This window comes from Sciurus carolinensis, chromosome 3 (genome assembly GCF_902686445.1).
Source record: "Sciurus carolinensis chromosome 3, mSciCar1.2, whole genome shotgun sequence".
NCBI lineage: Eukaryota > Metazoa > Chordata > Mammalia > Rodentia > Sciuridae > Sciurus > Sciurus carolinensis.
This window is the reverse complement of record NC_062215.1, coordinates 44,273,982-44,287,599: the sequence shown is the minus strand read 5'-3', so window position 1 is coordinate 44,287,599 and position 13,618 is coordinate 44,273,982. Positions and strand designations below refer to the sequence as shown.

The following is a 13,618-nucleotide window of genomic DNA, read 5'->3' as shown; positions in this document are numbered from 1 at the left end:
TTTTCCTTTCCTTGTTTTGTGTTTGGTTTTGGTTCTCTGTAAAAATTTGTGTAAGACTGACATTATTGTATTATAGTTGGCTTAAAAGAGCCAGGAGTTTTCTTTGGAGGAAAATTTATTTTTTTTACTCTATTATTTTTAATTTGTTCTATTCAGTTATACATGATAGCAGAATTCATTTCAATTCATTGTACACAATGAATCATTTCCCCGGTTGTACAGGATGTAGAGTCACTATTCATGCAATCATACCTGTACAAGCGTAACGAACTCCATCTCCTTCCACCATCCTTGCAACCTCCCTGCTCCCACTCCTCCACTCATTCCCCTCTGCCCAATCCAAATTTCCTCCAATCATCACCTTATGTATCAGCATCCACTTATCACAGAAAACCTGTGGACTTTGGGTTTTTGGGGAGTCATTCTTTTACTTAGCATGATATTTTCCAACTCCATCCATTTACCTGAAAATGCCATAATTTTAGTCTTCTTTATGACTGAATAGGTTTAGTAATATTCCATTGTGTATATATACCAGTTTCTTTACCCATTCATCTATTAAAGGGCATCTAGGTTGGTTCCACAGCTTAACTATTGTGAACTGAGCTGCTATAAACATTGGTGTGGCTGTATCACTGTAGTATGCTGATCTTAAGTTCTTTGGGTATAGACCGAGGAGTAGGATTAGCTGGGTCAAATGGTGGTTCCTTTCCCAATTTTCTAGGGAATCTCCTCACTGCCTTTCAGAGTGGCTGCACCAATTTGCATTCCCATCAGTAATATATGAGTATACAACACATACTGTTGCTTCTACTCACCCCAGAGTTCCTGGTCTCTAATTTAGTCTCTAAATTGTTTGTCTTCTGCCTCCACCCTTTCAAATTCCCAATCAGGAACCTCCCTCAGGTCCTGGGGCCTGAGGTCCAGGATCTATGTGACTGTCAAGGAAAATTGTTCTCTATTGAGCAAATCAGGACCAGGCATTGAGAGCTGCGGGCCAGCCACATAGCTGCAAGTGCTGGGACATGTTGGTGGCTAGGGGGTGGTTGGGAGAGTGGGGATTGAGGAGCCAGAGGGCCCTGGTGATTGCCAAACTGGAGGGCCCAGGTGTTCAGTGAATGCTGTGTGGGTGGGGAGAGTCATGGACCAGGCTGGTGTTGGGTCCCAGCAAGTGCTGCCTGACTTGTCTCTGGAATCTTGGTGGGTGCCAGTCTGGTTGGGTAAGCCACACTCAAGATGCTCTCACACCCTCTTCAAACCTAACAATCCCTTGCAAGGTTCTCTTCTACCTCTGAAGTAAGATGGTGGCTATCAGCACGTCTAACAGGGAGACCTCATATATAAACAAACCTACAGGGACCTTGGAGATGATCTTTCAGGCCCTGGCTGTTATCCCTAAGTGGAAGTGGCCATGTGCTTAGTTAGTAGTGGTAGCAGCAGTTAACCTGTAGGTACCTTGATATTGGGCTTCTAGTCTCCATCTGGAATTCCAAGATGGGATGCTGCCCCCACTGAAGATGGTGGCAGCTGCAGAGGAGGTAAACCAAGATGGCAGCAGAGGTGTCCCAAGATGGAGGCTCTCATGCATTGGTAGATGGGAAGCCCTGCTGGGCCTGTGAATCTGCAGGGCAGGTACAGCTTCTCTGTAGGAAAATTTTAAATTATGAATTCAACTATTTTGACTAGATAGACTATTGAAATTTTCTATCCTTGAGTAGATTTTTTTGTTTACCTCTTTGTAATTTGTCCATATCTTATTAAATCATAATTTGGGGCTTTAAATAGTTCATGATGTTTATTATTACAATTTAAATATCTGTGTGACTTGAGTAATACTCCCCTTTTCAGCTCTCATCTTGGTAACATTTGGGTAATATTTGCATAGGCTCTTTTTGTGTGTTTAAGTTTTATAGACACATAACATTTTATTAGTTTTTGCCAATACCATTTCTGATATATTATACAGCTAGTTTCTTTTTCATTAATATGTACTTTAATTGTCTCCTATTTGGATATGATTCCCTGTTCTGTTTCTAGCTTCTTGGAATGAAATCACAGATAATCCTAGAGTATATTAATCATAGATTTCACAGTTGTACATTTCTTTTTTGCCAAGATTTATATTTAACACTGTATATTTCTTCACAAGTATTGTTTAGCTGAACCCAATTGTTCTTATCTCCTTTATTGAGAAATAATTTATATATCACAAGTTATACCAAGTTTAACCTCACATTTCGGTGAGTTTTGCAAATTTGCATACCTCCATAGCCACCACCAAAACCCAAACATAAAACATTTTTGTCACCCACAACCTCTTTCTACCCTTTCCTAGACAATTCTGCCAATTCTGTCTGCAGGAAGCCATAAAGATGACTCTTGTCAATGTTGATCAGGATTTTCTTCTCTAGGAGGTCATACAAATGGAATTACATAGGTTTTCTGAGCCTATCTTCTTTCAGTCACCAGTTTGAGATGAATTCGTGCAAGGTATGTCAGTATTTTAATCTCTTTTATTGCTAGTAGCATCCCACCACAGTAACACACTACAATTTATTCACCCATTGGTAGAAATTTCACTTATTTTCAGTGTGAGGCTATTATGAATCAATTTTCTATGAACATTCGTGTACAAATTTTGTATAGTTCTTTTCATTTATTTTTTTGTTTGTTTTTTATTATTTATCAACTTTTGCTTTATTTTTTTTTATTTTTGTATACAAATGGGATACATGTTGTTTCTCTATTTGTACATAGAATCAAGGCATACCATTTGTGTAATCATACGTTTACATAGGGCAATGATGTTTGATTATTTTTTTTCCCTTCCCCACCATCCCTCCCACCCCTCTTTTCCCTCTATACAGTCCTTCTTTCCTTCATTCTTACCGCTCTCCTTATCCCTAACCCTAAACCTAACCCTAAACCTAATGCTAACCCCTCCCACCCCCCATTATATGTCCTCATCCGCTTATCAGCGATATCATTCATCCTTTAGTTTTTTGAGATTGGCTTATCTCACTTAGCATGATATTCTCCAATTTCATCCATTTGCCTACAAATGCCATAATTTTATCATTCTTCATTGCGGAGTAATATTCCATTGTATATATATGCCACAGTTTCTTTATCCATTCATCAACTGAAGGGCATCTAGTTTGGTTCCACAATCTGGCTATGGTGAATTGAGCAGCTATGAACATTGATGTGGCTGTATCTTGGAGTATGCTGATTTTAAGTCCTTTGGGTATAGGCCAAGGAGTGGGATAGCTGGGTCAAATGGTGTTTCCATTCCAAGCTTTCTGAGGAATCTCCACACTGCTTTCCAGAGTGGCTGCACTAATTTGCAACCCCACCAGCAATGTATGAGTGTTCCTTTTTCACCACATCCTCGCCAACACCTATTGTTGCTTGTATTCTTGATAATCGTCATTCTAATTGGGGTGAGATGAAATCTTAGGGTAGTTTTGATTTGCATTTCCCTTATTACTAGGGATGTTGAACATTTTTTCATATATCTGTTGATTACTTGTATATCTTCTTCTGTGAAGTGTCTGTTCATTTCCTTACCCATTTGTTGATTGGATTATTTGTATTCTTCGTGTAGAGTTTTTTGAGTTCTTTATAGATTCTGGAAATTAGCGCTCTATCTGAGGTATGGTTGGCAAAGATATTCTCCCACTCTGTAGGCTCTCTCTTCACATTTCTGATAGCTTCCATTGCTGAGAGAAAGCTTTTTAGTTTGAATCTATCCCAGTTGTTGATTCTTGCTTTTATTTCTTGTGCTATGGGAGTCCTGTTAAGGAAGTCTGATCCTAAGCCAACAAGTTGAAGATTTGGACCTACTTTTTCTTCTATAAGATGCAGGTTCTCTGGTCTGATTCCGAGGTCCTTGATCCATTTTGAGTTGAGTTTTGTGTAGGGTGAGAGATAGGGGTTTAATATCATTCTATTGCATATGGTTTTCCAGTTTTACCAGCACCATTTGTTGAAGAGGCTATCTTTTCTCCATTGCATATTTTTGGAACCTTTGTCTAGTATGAGAAAATTGTATTTATTTGGGTTTGTGTCCATGTCCTCTATTCTGTACCATTGATCTACCTGTCTATTTTGGTACCAATACCATGCCATTTTTGTTACTATTGCTTTGTAGTAGAGTTGAAGATCCGGTATTGCAATACCCCCTGCTTCGCTCTTGCTACTGAGGATTGCTTTAGCTATTCTAGGTTTTTTATTCTTCCAGATGAATTTCATAATTGCTTGCTCGATTTCTGCAAGGTACATCATTGGGATTTTAATTGGAATTGCATTGAATCTGTATAGCACTTTAGGTAGTATAGCCATTTTGACAATATTAATTCTGCCTATCCAGGAACATGGGAGATCTTTCCATCTTCTAAGGTTTTCTTTAATTTCTTTCTTTAGTGTTCTGTAGTTCTCATTGTAGAGGTCTTTCACCTCTTTTGTGAGATTGATTCCCAAGTATTTTATTTTTTTCGATGCTATTGTGAATGGGGTAGTTTTCCTAATTTCTCTTTCTGAAGATTCATCACTTATGTATAAAAATGCATTGGATTTATGAGCATTGATCTTATAACCTGCTACTTTACTGAATTCACTTATGAGTTCTAAAAGTTTTCTGGTGGAATTTCCAGGTTCCTCTAAATATATAATCATGTCATCAGCGAACAGGGATAGTTTGAGTTCTTCTTTTCCTATTCATATCCCTTTAATTTCTTTGGTTTGTCTGATTGCTCTGGCTAGAGTCTCAAGGACGATGTTGAATAGAAGTGGTGAAAGAGGGCATCCCTGCCTTGTTCCAGTTTTTAGAGGGAACGCTTTCAGTTTTTCACCATTTAGAATGATATTGGCCATGGGCTTAGCGTAGATGGCCTTTACAATGTTAAGGAATGTTCCCACTATCCCAATTTTTTCTAGTGTTTTGAGCATGAAGGGGTGCTGTATTTTATCAAGTGCTTTTTCTGCATCTATTAAAATAATCGTGTGATTCTTAACTTTAAGTCTGTTGATACGGTGAATGACATTTATTGATTTCCAAATGTTGAACCAACCTTGCATCCCTGGGATAAAGTCCACTTGATCGTGGTGCACTATCTTTTTAATATATATTTGTATGCGATTTGCTAAAATTTTGTTGAGAATTTTTGCGTCGATGTTCATTAAGGATATTGGTCTGAAATTTTCTTTCCTCAATGTGTCTCTGTCTGGTTTAGGTATCAGGGTGATATTGGCTTCATAGAACGAGTTTGGGAGGGTTCCCTCCTCTTCTATTTCATGGAATACTTTGAGGAGTATTGGAATGAGCTCTTCTTTAAAGGTTTTGTAGAACTCGGCTGAGAACCCATCTGGTCCTGGACTTTTGTTGGTAGGCTTTTGATGACCTCTTCTATTTCATTGCTTGAAATTGGTTTATTTAAGTTGTGTATGTCCTCCTCGTTCAGTTTAGGTAATTCATATGTCTCTAGAAATTTGTTGATGTCTTCGAGGTTTTCTGTTTTGTTGGAGTATAGATTTTCAAAATAGCTTCTAATTATGTTTTGTATTTCAGTCGTGTCTGTTGTGATGTTTCCTTGTTCATTTCGAATTTTAGTAATTTGAGTTTTCTCCCTCTTTCTCTTTGTTAGTGTGGCTAAGGGTTTATCAATTTTATTTATTTTTTCAAAGAACCAACTATTTATTTTGTTAATTTTTCCAATTGTTTCTTTTGTTTCTATTTCGTTGATTTCGGCTCTGATTTTAACTATTTCCTGTCTTCTACTACTTTTGGTATTGGTCTGCTCTTCTTTTTCTAGCGCTTTGAGCTGTAGTGTTAAGTCGTTTATTTGTTGATTTCTACTTCTTTTTTTTGAATGCACCCCATGAAATAAATCTTCCTCTAAGTACTGCTTTCATAGTGTCCCAGAGATTTTGATATGATGTGTCTTTGTTCTCGTTTACTTCTAAGAATTTTTTTATTTCCCTCCTGATGTCTTCTGTTATCCATTCATCATATAATAGTGTATTATTTAATCTCCAGGTATTGGAGAAGTATCTGTTTTTTATTGTGTCATTTATTTCTAATTTCAATCCATTATGATCTGATAGAGTACAAGGTAGTATCTCTATCTTCTTGTATTTGCTAACAGTAGCTTTGTGGCATAAAATATGGTCTATTTTAGAGAAGTATCCATGTGCTGCTGAGAAGAAAGTGTATTCGTTCTTTGTTGGATGGTATATTCTATATATGTCCATTAAGTCTAAATTGTTGATTGTGTTGTTGAGATCTATAGTTTCTTTATTCAATTTTTGTTTGGACGATCTATCCAGTGGTGAGAGAGGTGTGTTAAAATCGCCTAGTATTATTGTGTTGTGGTCCATTTGATTTCTGGAATTCAGAAGGATTTGTTTGACGTACGTGGATGAGCCAATGTTCGGGGCATAGATATTTATGATTGTTAAGTCTTGCTGATTTATGCTTCCCTTAAGCAGCATGTAATGTCCTTCTTTATCCCTTCTGACTAGTTTTGGTTTGAAGTCCACATTATCTGAAATGAGGATGGATACTCCAGCTTTTTTGCTGTGTCCGTGTGCATGGTATGTTTTTCCCCATCCTTTCACCTTTAGTCTATGGGTGTCTCTTTCTATGAGATGAGTCTCTTGCAGGCAGCATATTGTTGGATTTTTCTTTTTAATCCAATCTGCCAGTCTGTGTCTTTTGATTGATGAATTCAGGCCATTGACATTCAGGGTTATTATTGTGATATGATTTGTATTCCCAGTCAATTGACTCATATTTGTTTTTGACATGATTTGGTTTCTCCTTTATTTGGCTATTCCTTTAGGCTAGCGCCTCCTGTTGCTGATTTGCATCGTTGTTTTTCATCTCTTCCTCATGGAATATTTTGCTGAGAATGTTCTGTAATGCTGGCTTTCTTTTTGTAAATTCCTTTAGCTTTTGTTTATCATGGAAGGATCTTATTTCATCGTCAAATATGAAGGTAAGTTTTGCTGGGTATAAGATTCTTGGTTGGCATCCGTTTTCTTTCAGGGCTTGGTATATGTTGTTCCAGGCCCTTCTAGCTTTTAGGGTCTGGATTGAAAAATCTGCTGATATTCTTATTGGTTTCCCTCTGAATGTAATTTGATTCTTTTCTCTCACAACCTTTAAAATTCTGTCTTTATTTTGTATGTTAGGTATTTTCATAATAATGTGCCTTGGTGTGGGTCTGTTGTAATTTTGTATGTTTGGAGTTCTATAAGCCTCTTGTACTTGGTTTTCCATTTCATTCTTCAGATTTGGGAAATTTTCTGATATTATTTCATTGAATAGATTGTTCATTCCTTTGGTTTGTTTCTCTAAGCCCTCCTCAATCCCAATAATTCTTAAATTTGGCCTTTTCATGATATCCCATAATTCTTGTAGATTCTGTTCATGATTTCTTACCATCTTTTCTGTTTGGCCAACTTTGTTTTCAAGATTAAATAATTTGTCTTCAATGTCTGAGGTTCTGTCTTCCAGGTGTTCTATCCTATTGGTTCTGCTTTCTATGGAGTTTTTAACTTGGTTTATTGTTTCCTTCATTTCAAGTATTTCAGTTTGTTTTTTTTTCAGTATCTCTAACTCTTTATTGAAATGATCTCTTGCTTCCCGTATTTGCTCTTTTAACTGTTGATTGGTGCGATCATTTAATGCCTGCATTTGCTCTTTCATCTCCTCCTTCAATGCCTGCATTTGCTCTTTCATCTCCTCATTAGCTTCCCTGATCATTTTAATTATGTACATTCTGAACTCCCTTTCTGACATTTCTTCTGCTGTGCTATCATTGGGTTTTATTGATGTAGTATCTAGGTTTGTTTGGGACATTTTCTTCCCTTGTTTTCTCATATTGGTCAGCTGTCAGTGGGACCCTGAGATATTGCAGTTTTCCGCTATTGGCTTATAGTGTCCCGGTAGATTTCCAGTGTATCACCTCCCCGCCTTCAGTAGCCTGATGTCTTGGAGGAATGTGATAATGCAGTGCATCTGACGAAAACTGCCCCTAGCCCCCTACCTGTTCCACGGTTTGGAGCTGGCTCTGTGCGGAAAGGCTCTCACTGGGGGCCTGCACCATGCAGCTGGCCCTGTGGGAGGAGCCCACTGCCAGAGTGTGGAAGGCTACCTTGGGAAGACTCTAGCTGCCCTGCCTGGCTCCGATAAGCCACCTCTATCTGGGCCTGCCACCCGGGCCGAGCTTTACCCAGTGGGCAGTCTCACCCGTGGCTCTATTTCAGTCTGAGTCTCTCAATGCCTCCCCTTCTTAACTCCTGGGTTCTGGAGCGACGGGGGGTGCAGTCACCCTCTAGGCCGCCATTTTGGATCGCCCCGTGAAGAGAGCCTGCAGCTGAAGTGGGCAGAGCCGCCTGAAGAGGTCTCTGGCTGCCCTGCCCTGATCCCAGAGGCTGCTTGCAGATCGAAGCTCTCCGTTGGTTCGGGGGCTTGTGGCTTGTTCTATGTAGAAAGCCTCTCACTGGGCAGTCTGCTCTGAGAAGCTAGCCTTGAAAGACACCTCCCACCGCAGGGGTCCAGGCTACTTGGGGGAAGTCTCTGGCTGCCCTATCCTGGTCCCTGGAGCTGCTTGCGTGCCGGAGTACGCAGCACTGCGCTGGCTCCGGGACTTGGAGCTTGTTCTGGTCAGAAAGGCTCTCACTAGAGGGCCCGTTCCGAGAACCTACAGAAGCTGGCTGTGTGGGCGGGGCCCACCGCCGGAGTGCGCAGGGCTGCCTGTGGATGACTCTAGCTGCCCTGCCCGGCTCCGATAAGCCACCTCTATCTGGGCCTGCCACCTGGGCCGAGCTTTACCCAGTGGGCAGAATCACCTGTGGCTCTATTTCAGTCCGAGTCTCTCAATGCCTCCCCTTCTTAACTCCTGGGTTCTGGAGCGACTGGGGGTGCAGTCACCCTCTAGGCTGCCATCTTGGATCCTTCTTTTCATTTATATTGCATAAGTTTCTGGGTTTGGAACTGCTTGTTCATATAGCAAACACAGGTACAACTTTGACACTGCCAAGTGTTCTTAAAGTGTTTATACCATTTTGCAAAACAAGCAGCAGAACATGAATTTTCCAGTAACTTAGCCTTGACCACTTATGGTGTTGTCATCTTAGAATTTTTATCATTTCTCATGTGTGTAGTAGTGCTTCACAGTGACTTTAATTTGCATTTCCCTGATGATGCCTTTCAATGTTTTCATGTAATTGATGGTTCTCTCTCTCTCTCTCTCTCTCTCTCTCTCTCTCTCTCTCTCTTTCTCTCTCTCTCTCATTAAGTACATGTTAAAATCTTTTGCTCACTTCAAGACTTATGTGATTAGGGCCAACATCACCACCACTGAAGACTGCACCTCAAAGCTTCACCACACCAGCATGGAAAGAAGCCACTACCTTTCACAGCAAAGAGACTGATTCCAACAGCTTGGGTTGTGTGGTAGAAATCATGCATGGTGGTCTGTAGTGTCAGGAGAACAGGAGAAGGATCCCATTTCTCTGAAGAGAGTTTGAGATGGCAGTAGTGGACTGGATGGGTTAGGAGGACCAGTTGTACAACATAGCTACCTGTATAAGAAGAAATATAAGGCAGATACACAGGGCCCTATTCCTCCATTGTCTGAGTATGCTCCACCACCAAACCCAAACTCTTGATGACCTAGTGATTACTAATCCATTTGGCAGGATAATACTGTTTCCTATACCACTACTTCATCAAATCAGTTTCTCAGTATGTAACCTCACATTTCCCTCAAGAATTTCTTCCCCATATTGTGATTCTTACTCAGGTTTCAGCACATCCATTTCCCCAGAATCCTTTGGGCATGGGTTTTAATCCACCTCATGCTTTCAAATTTGGGTCACACAATTCTTCAAAATTTGGAAATCTATTTCATAATAATGTAGTAAGAATGTTAACATGCCTCATCGATATTTTAAATAAAATTCTGCTGAAAGCCTCAGATTCATCCATAGAATCTAATCCAAGTATCTAATTCTGATGTGACATCTAATTTTATTCCTGGAAATAATTCAAAATTTAGTTCTCCATCAGCTTCTAATCATTCTTTTATTCTACTCCCACAAACTTTTTGTCAAGCAAAAGCACCACCTCTTAAACAATACTTTAGTCAAGGAGCAACTGAAAACACCAAATTTCACCTGCTCATCCCCTTCATTCAATATGGAGGATACATTGACTCAGAGTAATATTGAATTTCAAAAAGTGTAAATACAATTCAGAAAATCAAGAAAACAGTCATTTGAGTAACACTGAAGCTACAAATAATAGCCTTGCAAACAGGACACAGAACAAGTATAGACACCCAGAGGTGCAGCAGGTGCCTGCACCACTGAAAACTGCAATAAATGCTCTCTCAACCTAAGCTGTCATGAGCATTCATCAACATAGTGTAACCTTGTGGAATATGTACAAATGAATTGAATGTTAGTCAGGATGCCTTCTTATGTGAAGCCTCTCATCAGAAATGGTTTCATCAGAACTGGGGTGTGGCTCAGTGGTAGCACACGCACCTAGCACACAGGCCCTGAGTTCAATCCTCAGCATCATATAAAAATAAAATAAAGGGGTTGTGTCCACCTATAATTAATATATAATAAAAAATTAAAAGAAATGGTTTCATCAGACCTGTACTGGAATGACTACAAGAACTTATGGCTTCTTGCAGAAGCAGTCTGGGGCTGTGATACCTGTATGGATGAGTAAGATGGCCAGTTAATGCCCACTAGAGAAACTTTTGGTCCACTGCAGTAGGCAGTGATGCTTAATCACAGGCATTAACCGAAAGTAGGGTGTTCCATCTGTGTATTACAGAGGTTCAGTTATATAGGAATTTAATGTTTTATATTTTTTGAATGCACACACAAAACATTACCTTTCAGTTTTTATTAATATTTCACTTCATGTCTTAAATTGTAGCTCAGTGGTGGAGTGCTAAACCAGCATGTGTGAGGCACTGGATTCAATCCTCAGCACCACATATAAATAAATAAAATAAAGGTATTGTGTCCATCTACAATTTAAAAACCATTTAAAATTTCTTCACTTCCATTACTACTGTCACTTTTGTTTTGTCTTTGTTCTCAGAATTGAATAATGTATGTAGGGGTAAAGAAAAAAATGAGATAAGTAATATTGTTGAGTTGTAAGTGTCCTTAATATACGAGCTTTGTGTAAACAACACCTCTGACTTGTATGTATGGTGATGATGATCATCTGTATTACTCTTCAGGGACTTGATTTGAAAGTTCTGCCTCTTTACTTGGCACTCTGTGCCTCTTTTGTTGCCTTAGCATTTTAGTCAGATTGTATAGATATTTTGCACATAGATATTTTGATTGTCTGAAGTATGTTTTGTCCAAATTTATAATACAGGTTTCCTTGACATACACTTTCTTTCTCCCCACTTCAAGGTTAAAGACACCAACCAACCACAATGATCACAAACACCAAACAGTGAAAACAGATGACACTCAAATTTCTGGAAGTTCTTCACCCATTTCCAGAAAAGACATAACTATTGCTCCCCTTTTTCAGCATATCCCTGTCATTATTCCTGTCCCATATCTGTAACCCATTATCCCCCTGGGGTGGAGAAGTTCATTTGTGAGCAGAGCTCCCTCTTTGCATTCTTTAACCCCTGAATAAATTTTTCTTTCTCTCTCCCTGAGAATATGCATCTCTTACACATTGGTTGTTCTGTGGAATGAAATTTCAAACCTGTATGCAGTAACAGTGTTACTCAGCAAAAAATGAAGACACGTGTTATGTCTTTTTTTCATTCTTTTACTTCTACTTATACATGTCCTTATATTTAAGTGTACCTCTTTTAAGCAGCATAAACTTGGGGCTTACCTTTTTTTCTAGTCTGAAAATCTTTATTTTATAATTGGAGTATTTAATCCATTTATGTTTAATATTACTACTACAATAGCTGGATTTAAGTCTATCTTCTTTTCTATTTGTTTTGTCTCTTTTTTCTTCTTTATACCAAATCAATCTAGTATTTTTCATTATCTCATTATCTACTCTTCAATTTGATGTACATTCATTTATTATTTCATATACACTTACTATTAAGTGGTTACCCTACAGCAGTGATTCTCAAGGTAATTTTCATAGTAATCCTAAGATGATATTTGTGTTTTCTACTCATTTTCTCATAAATGTATTTTCTAGAATCTATATTGACAAGCCATATTGACTGCAAACCCCCAGTTTTCTAGATGGGGTGAAAGCAAAATTCCCTATATCAGACCCTCAGAAATTATAATATCAAGGTTTAAAAATTGGAAGAATATAAGTACAATCAGACCATCGCAATCTGTTTAGTTGTGCTAAAATGTTTTGTTGCACCAGAATCCTCTCATGAGCATAGGAAATTCTTCCCCAAACCAACTTCACTGAATCTCCCACAGGAAATCTCCCCATTAGACACTACTGCTTGACCCTGTGGGTTAAATGAGATCACAGGCCAATGAAGGTGGGTAAGCCAACCTTCACGTCTCAACCTCCAACATTCCATCCTTCCTTACAGCTCTCAACCAAAACATAACAATTTTTCCCATGACATAGTCACAGAAGGTTTGCATGAGTTTTCAAAGGACCAAAACTCAGGATGGGGTGTGGGTGTCCAGCCCTAGCAGGGATCAGGGTCCTAGGTGGATGGGAGGTGTCAGCACGGTGGAGAAACAGCACACAGGGACACCAAGTGTTCTGAGGTTGAATCTGTCTTTATTTTTTCTGCCAGCCTTTTAATAGATATTTTTCTTTAATAATGATTATATCATTCTATGGTTAGTTTAAAATAGGAAAAATCTTCAAAAGTACAATCTGTTTCTTCTCAAAGTACACATTCTCTCTGTATGACAGCCCAAACCAAAACAACCTTATTTCCCAGCTAGATTAAAACAACCTCATCTCTCAGCTAAACTAAAACAATCTTGTCTCCCAGCTAAACTGAGGGCACCATGTTCTGCCTGCCTTCAACCTTCAGAACAAACACATCACTAGATTTTCTGAGAAACTAACCCCACCATGAACTCCAGTATTTTAACAGTGAAAATATTTTACTATTTATTAAAGGGCAAAGAAATCAACTTACAGTTAATATTTAATATTCTAATTTCACGTAATGGCAGACTACAATCTTATTCTGATTCTCAAAGAATTAGACTAAACATAGGAAAAGCACAAATTATATTTATGACTAATCTAAATGTTTTTATTATGTAAAGTATCTCTAGAATCAACTATTAAAACTAGGAAAGCAACAAAGGCTAAACACCACATCCAAGCTCAGAGGATGCCTCTTTATCCATCTATTATTATATTAAAGCAATCACAGGCTCCTTTTAACTCAAGCACAGCTACAGTTGCTTATTTTCATATATTTTATCTATGTATTACTGCTAAATTTTTATTGTGCACTATTTTGTGTCCCAATACAGTAAAACCTTCCCATTGTTTTTCTAATAAGTTTCTAATGATATATTGATTATTAAAATTAAAAAGCAACTACATATGGAGACATGCCATGCTACAGCCCCCAAGAGGGAGGATAATCAACAGAAT

General features: G+C 38.6%; 1 pseudogene; it reads left to right on the top strand.

Moving 5' to 3' along the window:
* Nucleotides 1-10,812, top strand: part of LOC124979316 (pygopus homolog 1-like) — a 41,892-nt pseudogene extending 31,080 nt beyond the window's left edge.
* Nucleotides 10,813-13,618: the final 2,806 nt, after the last annotated feature.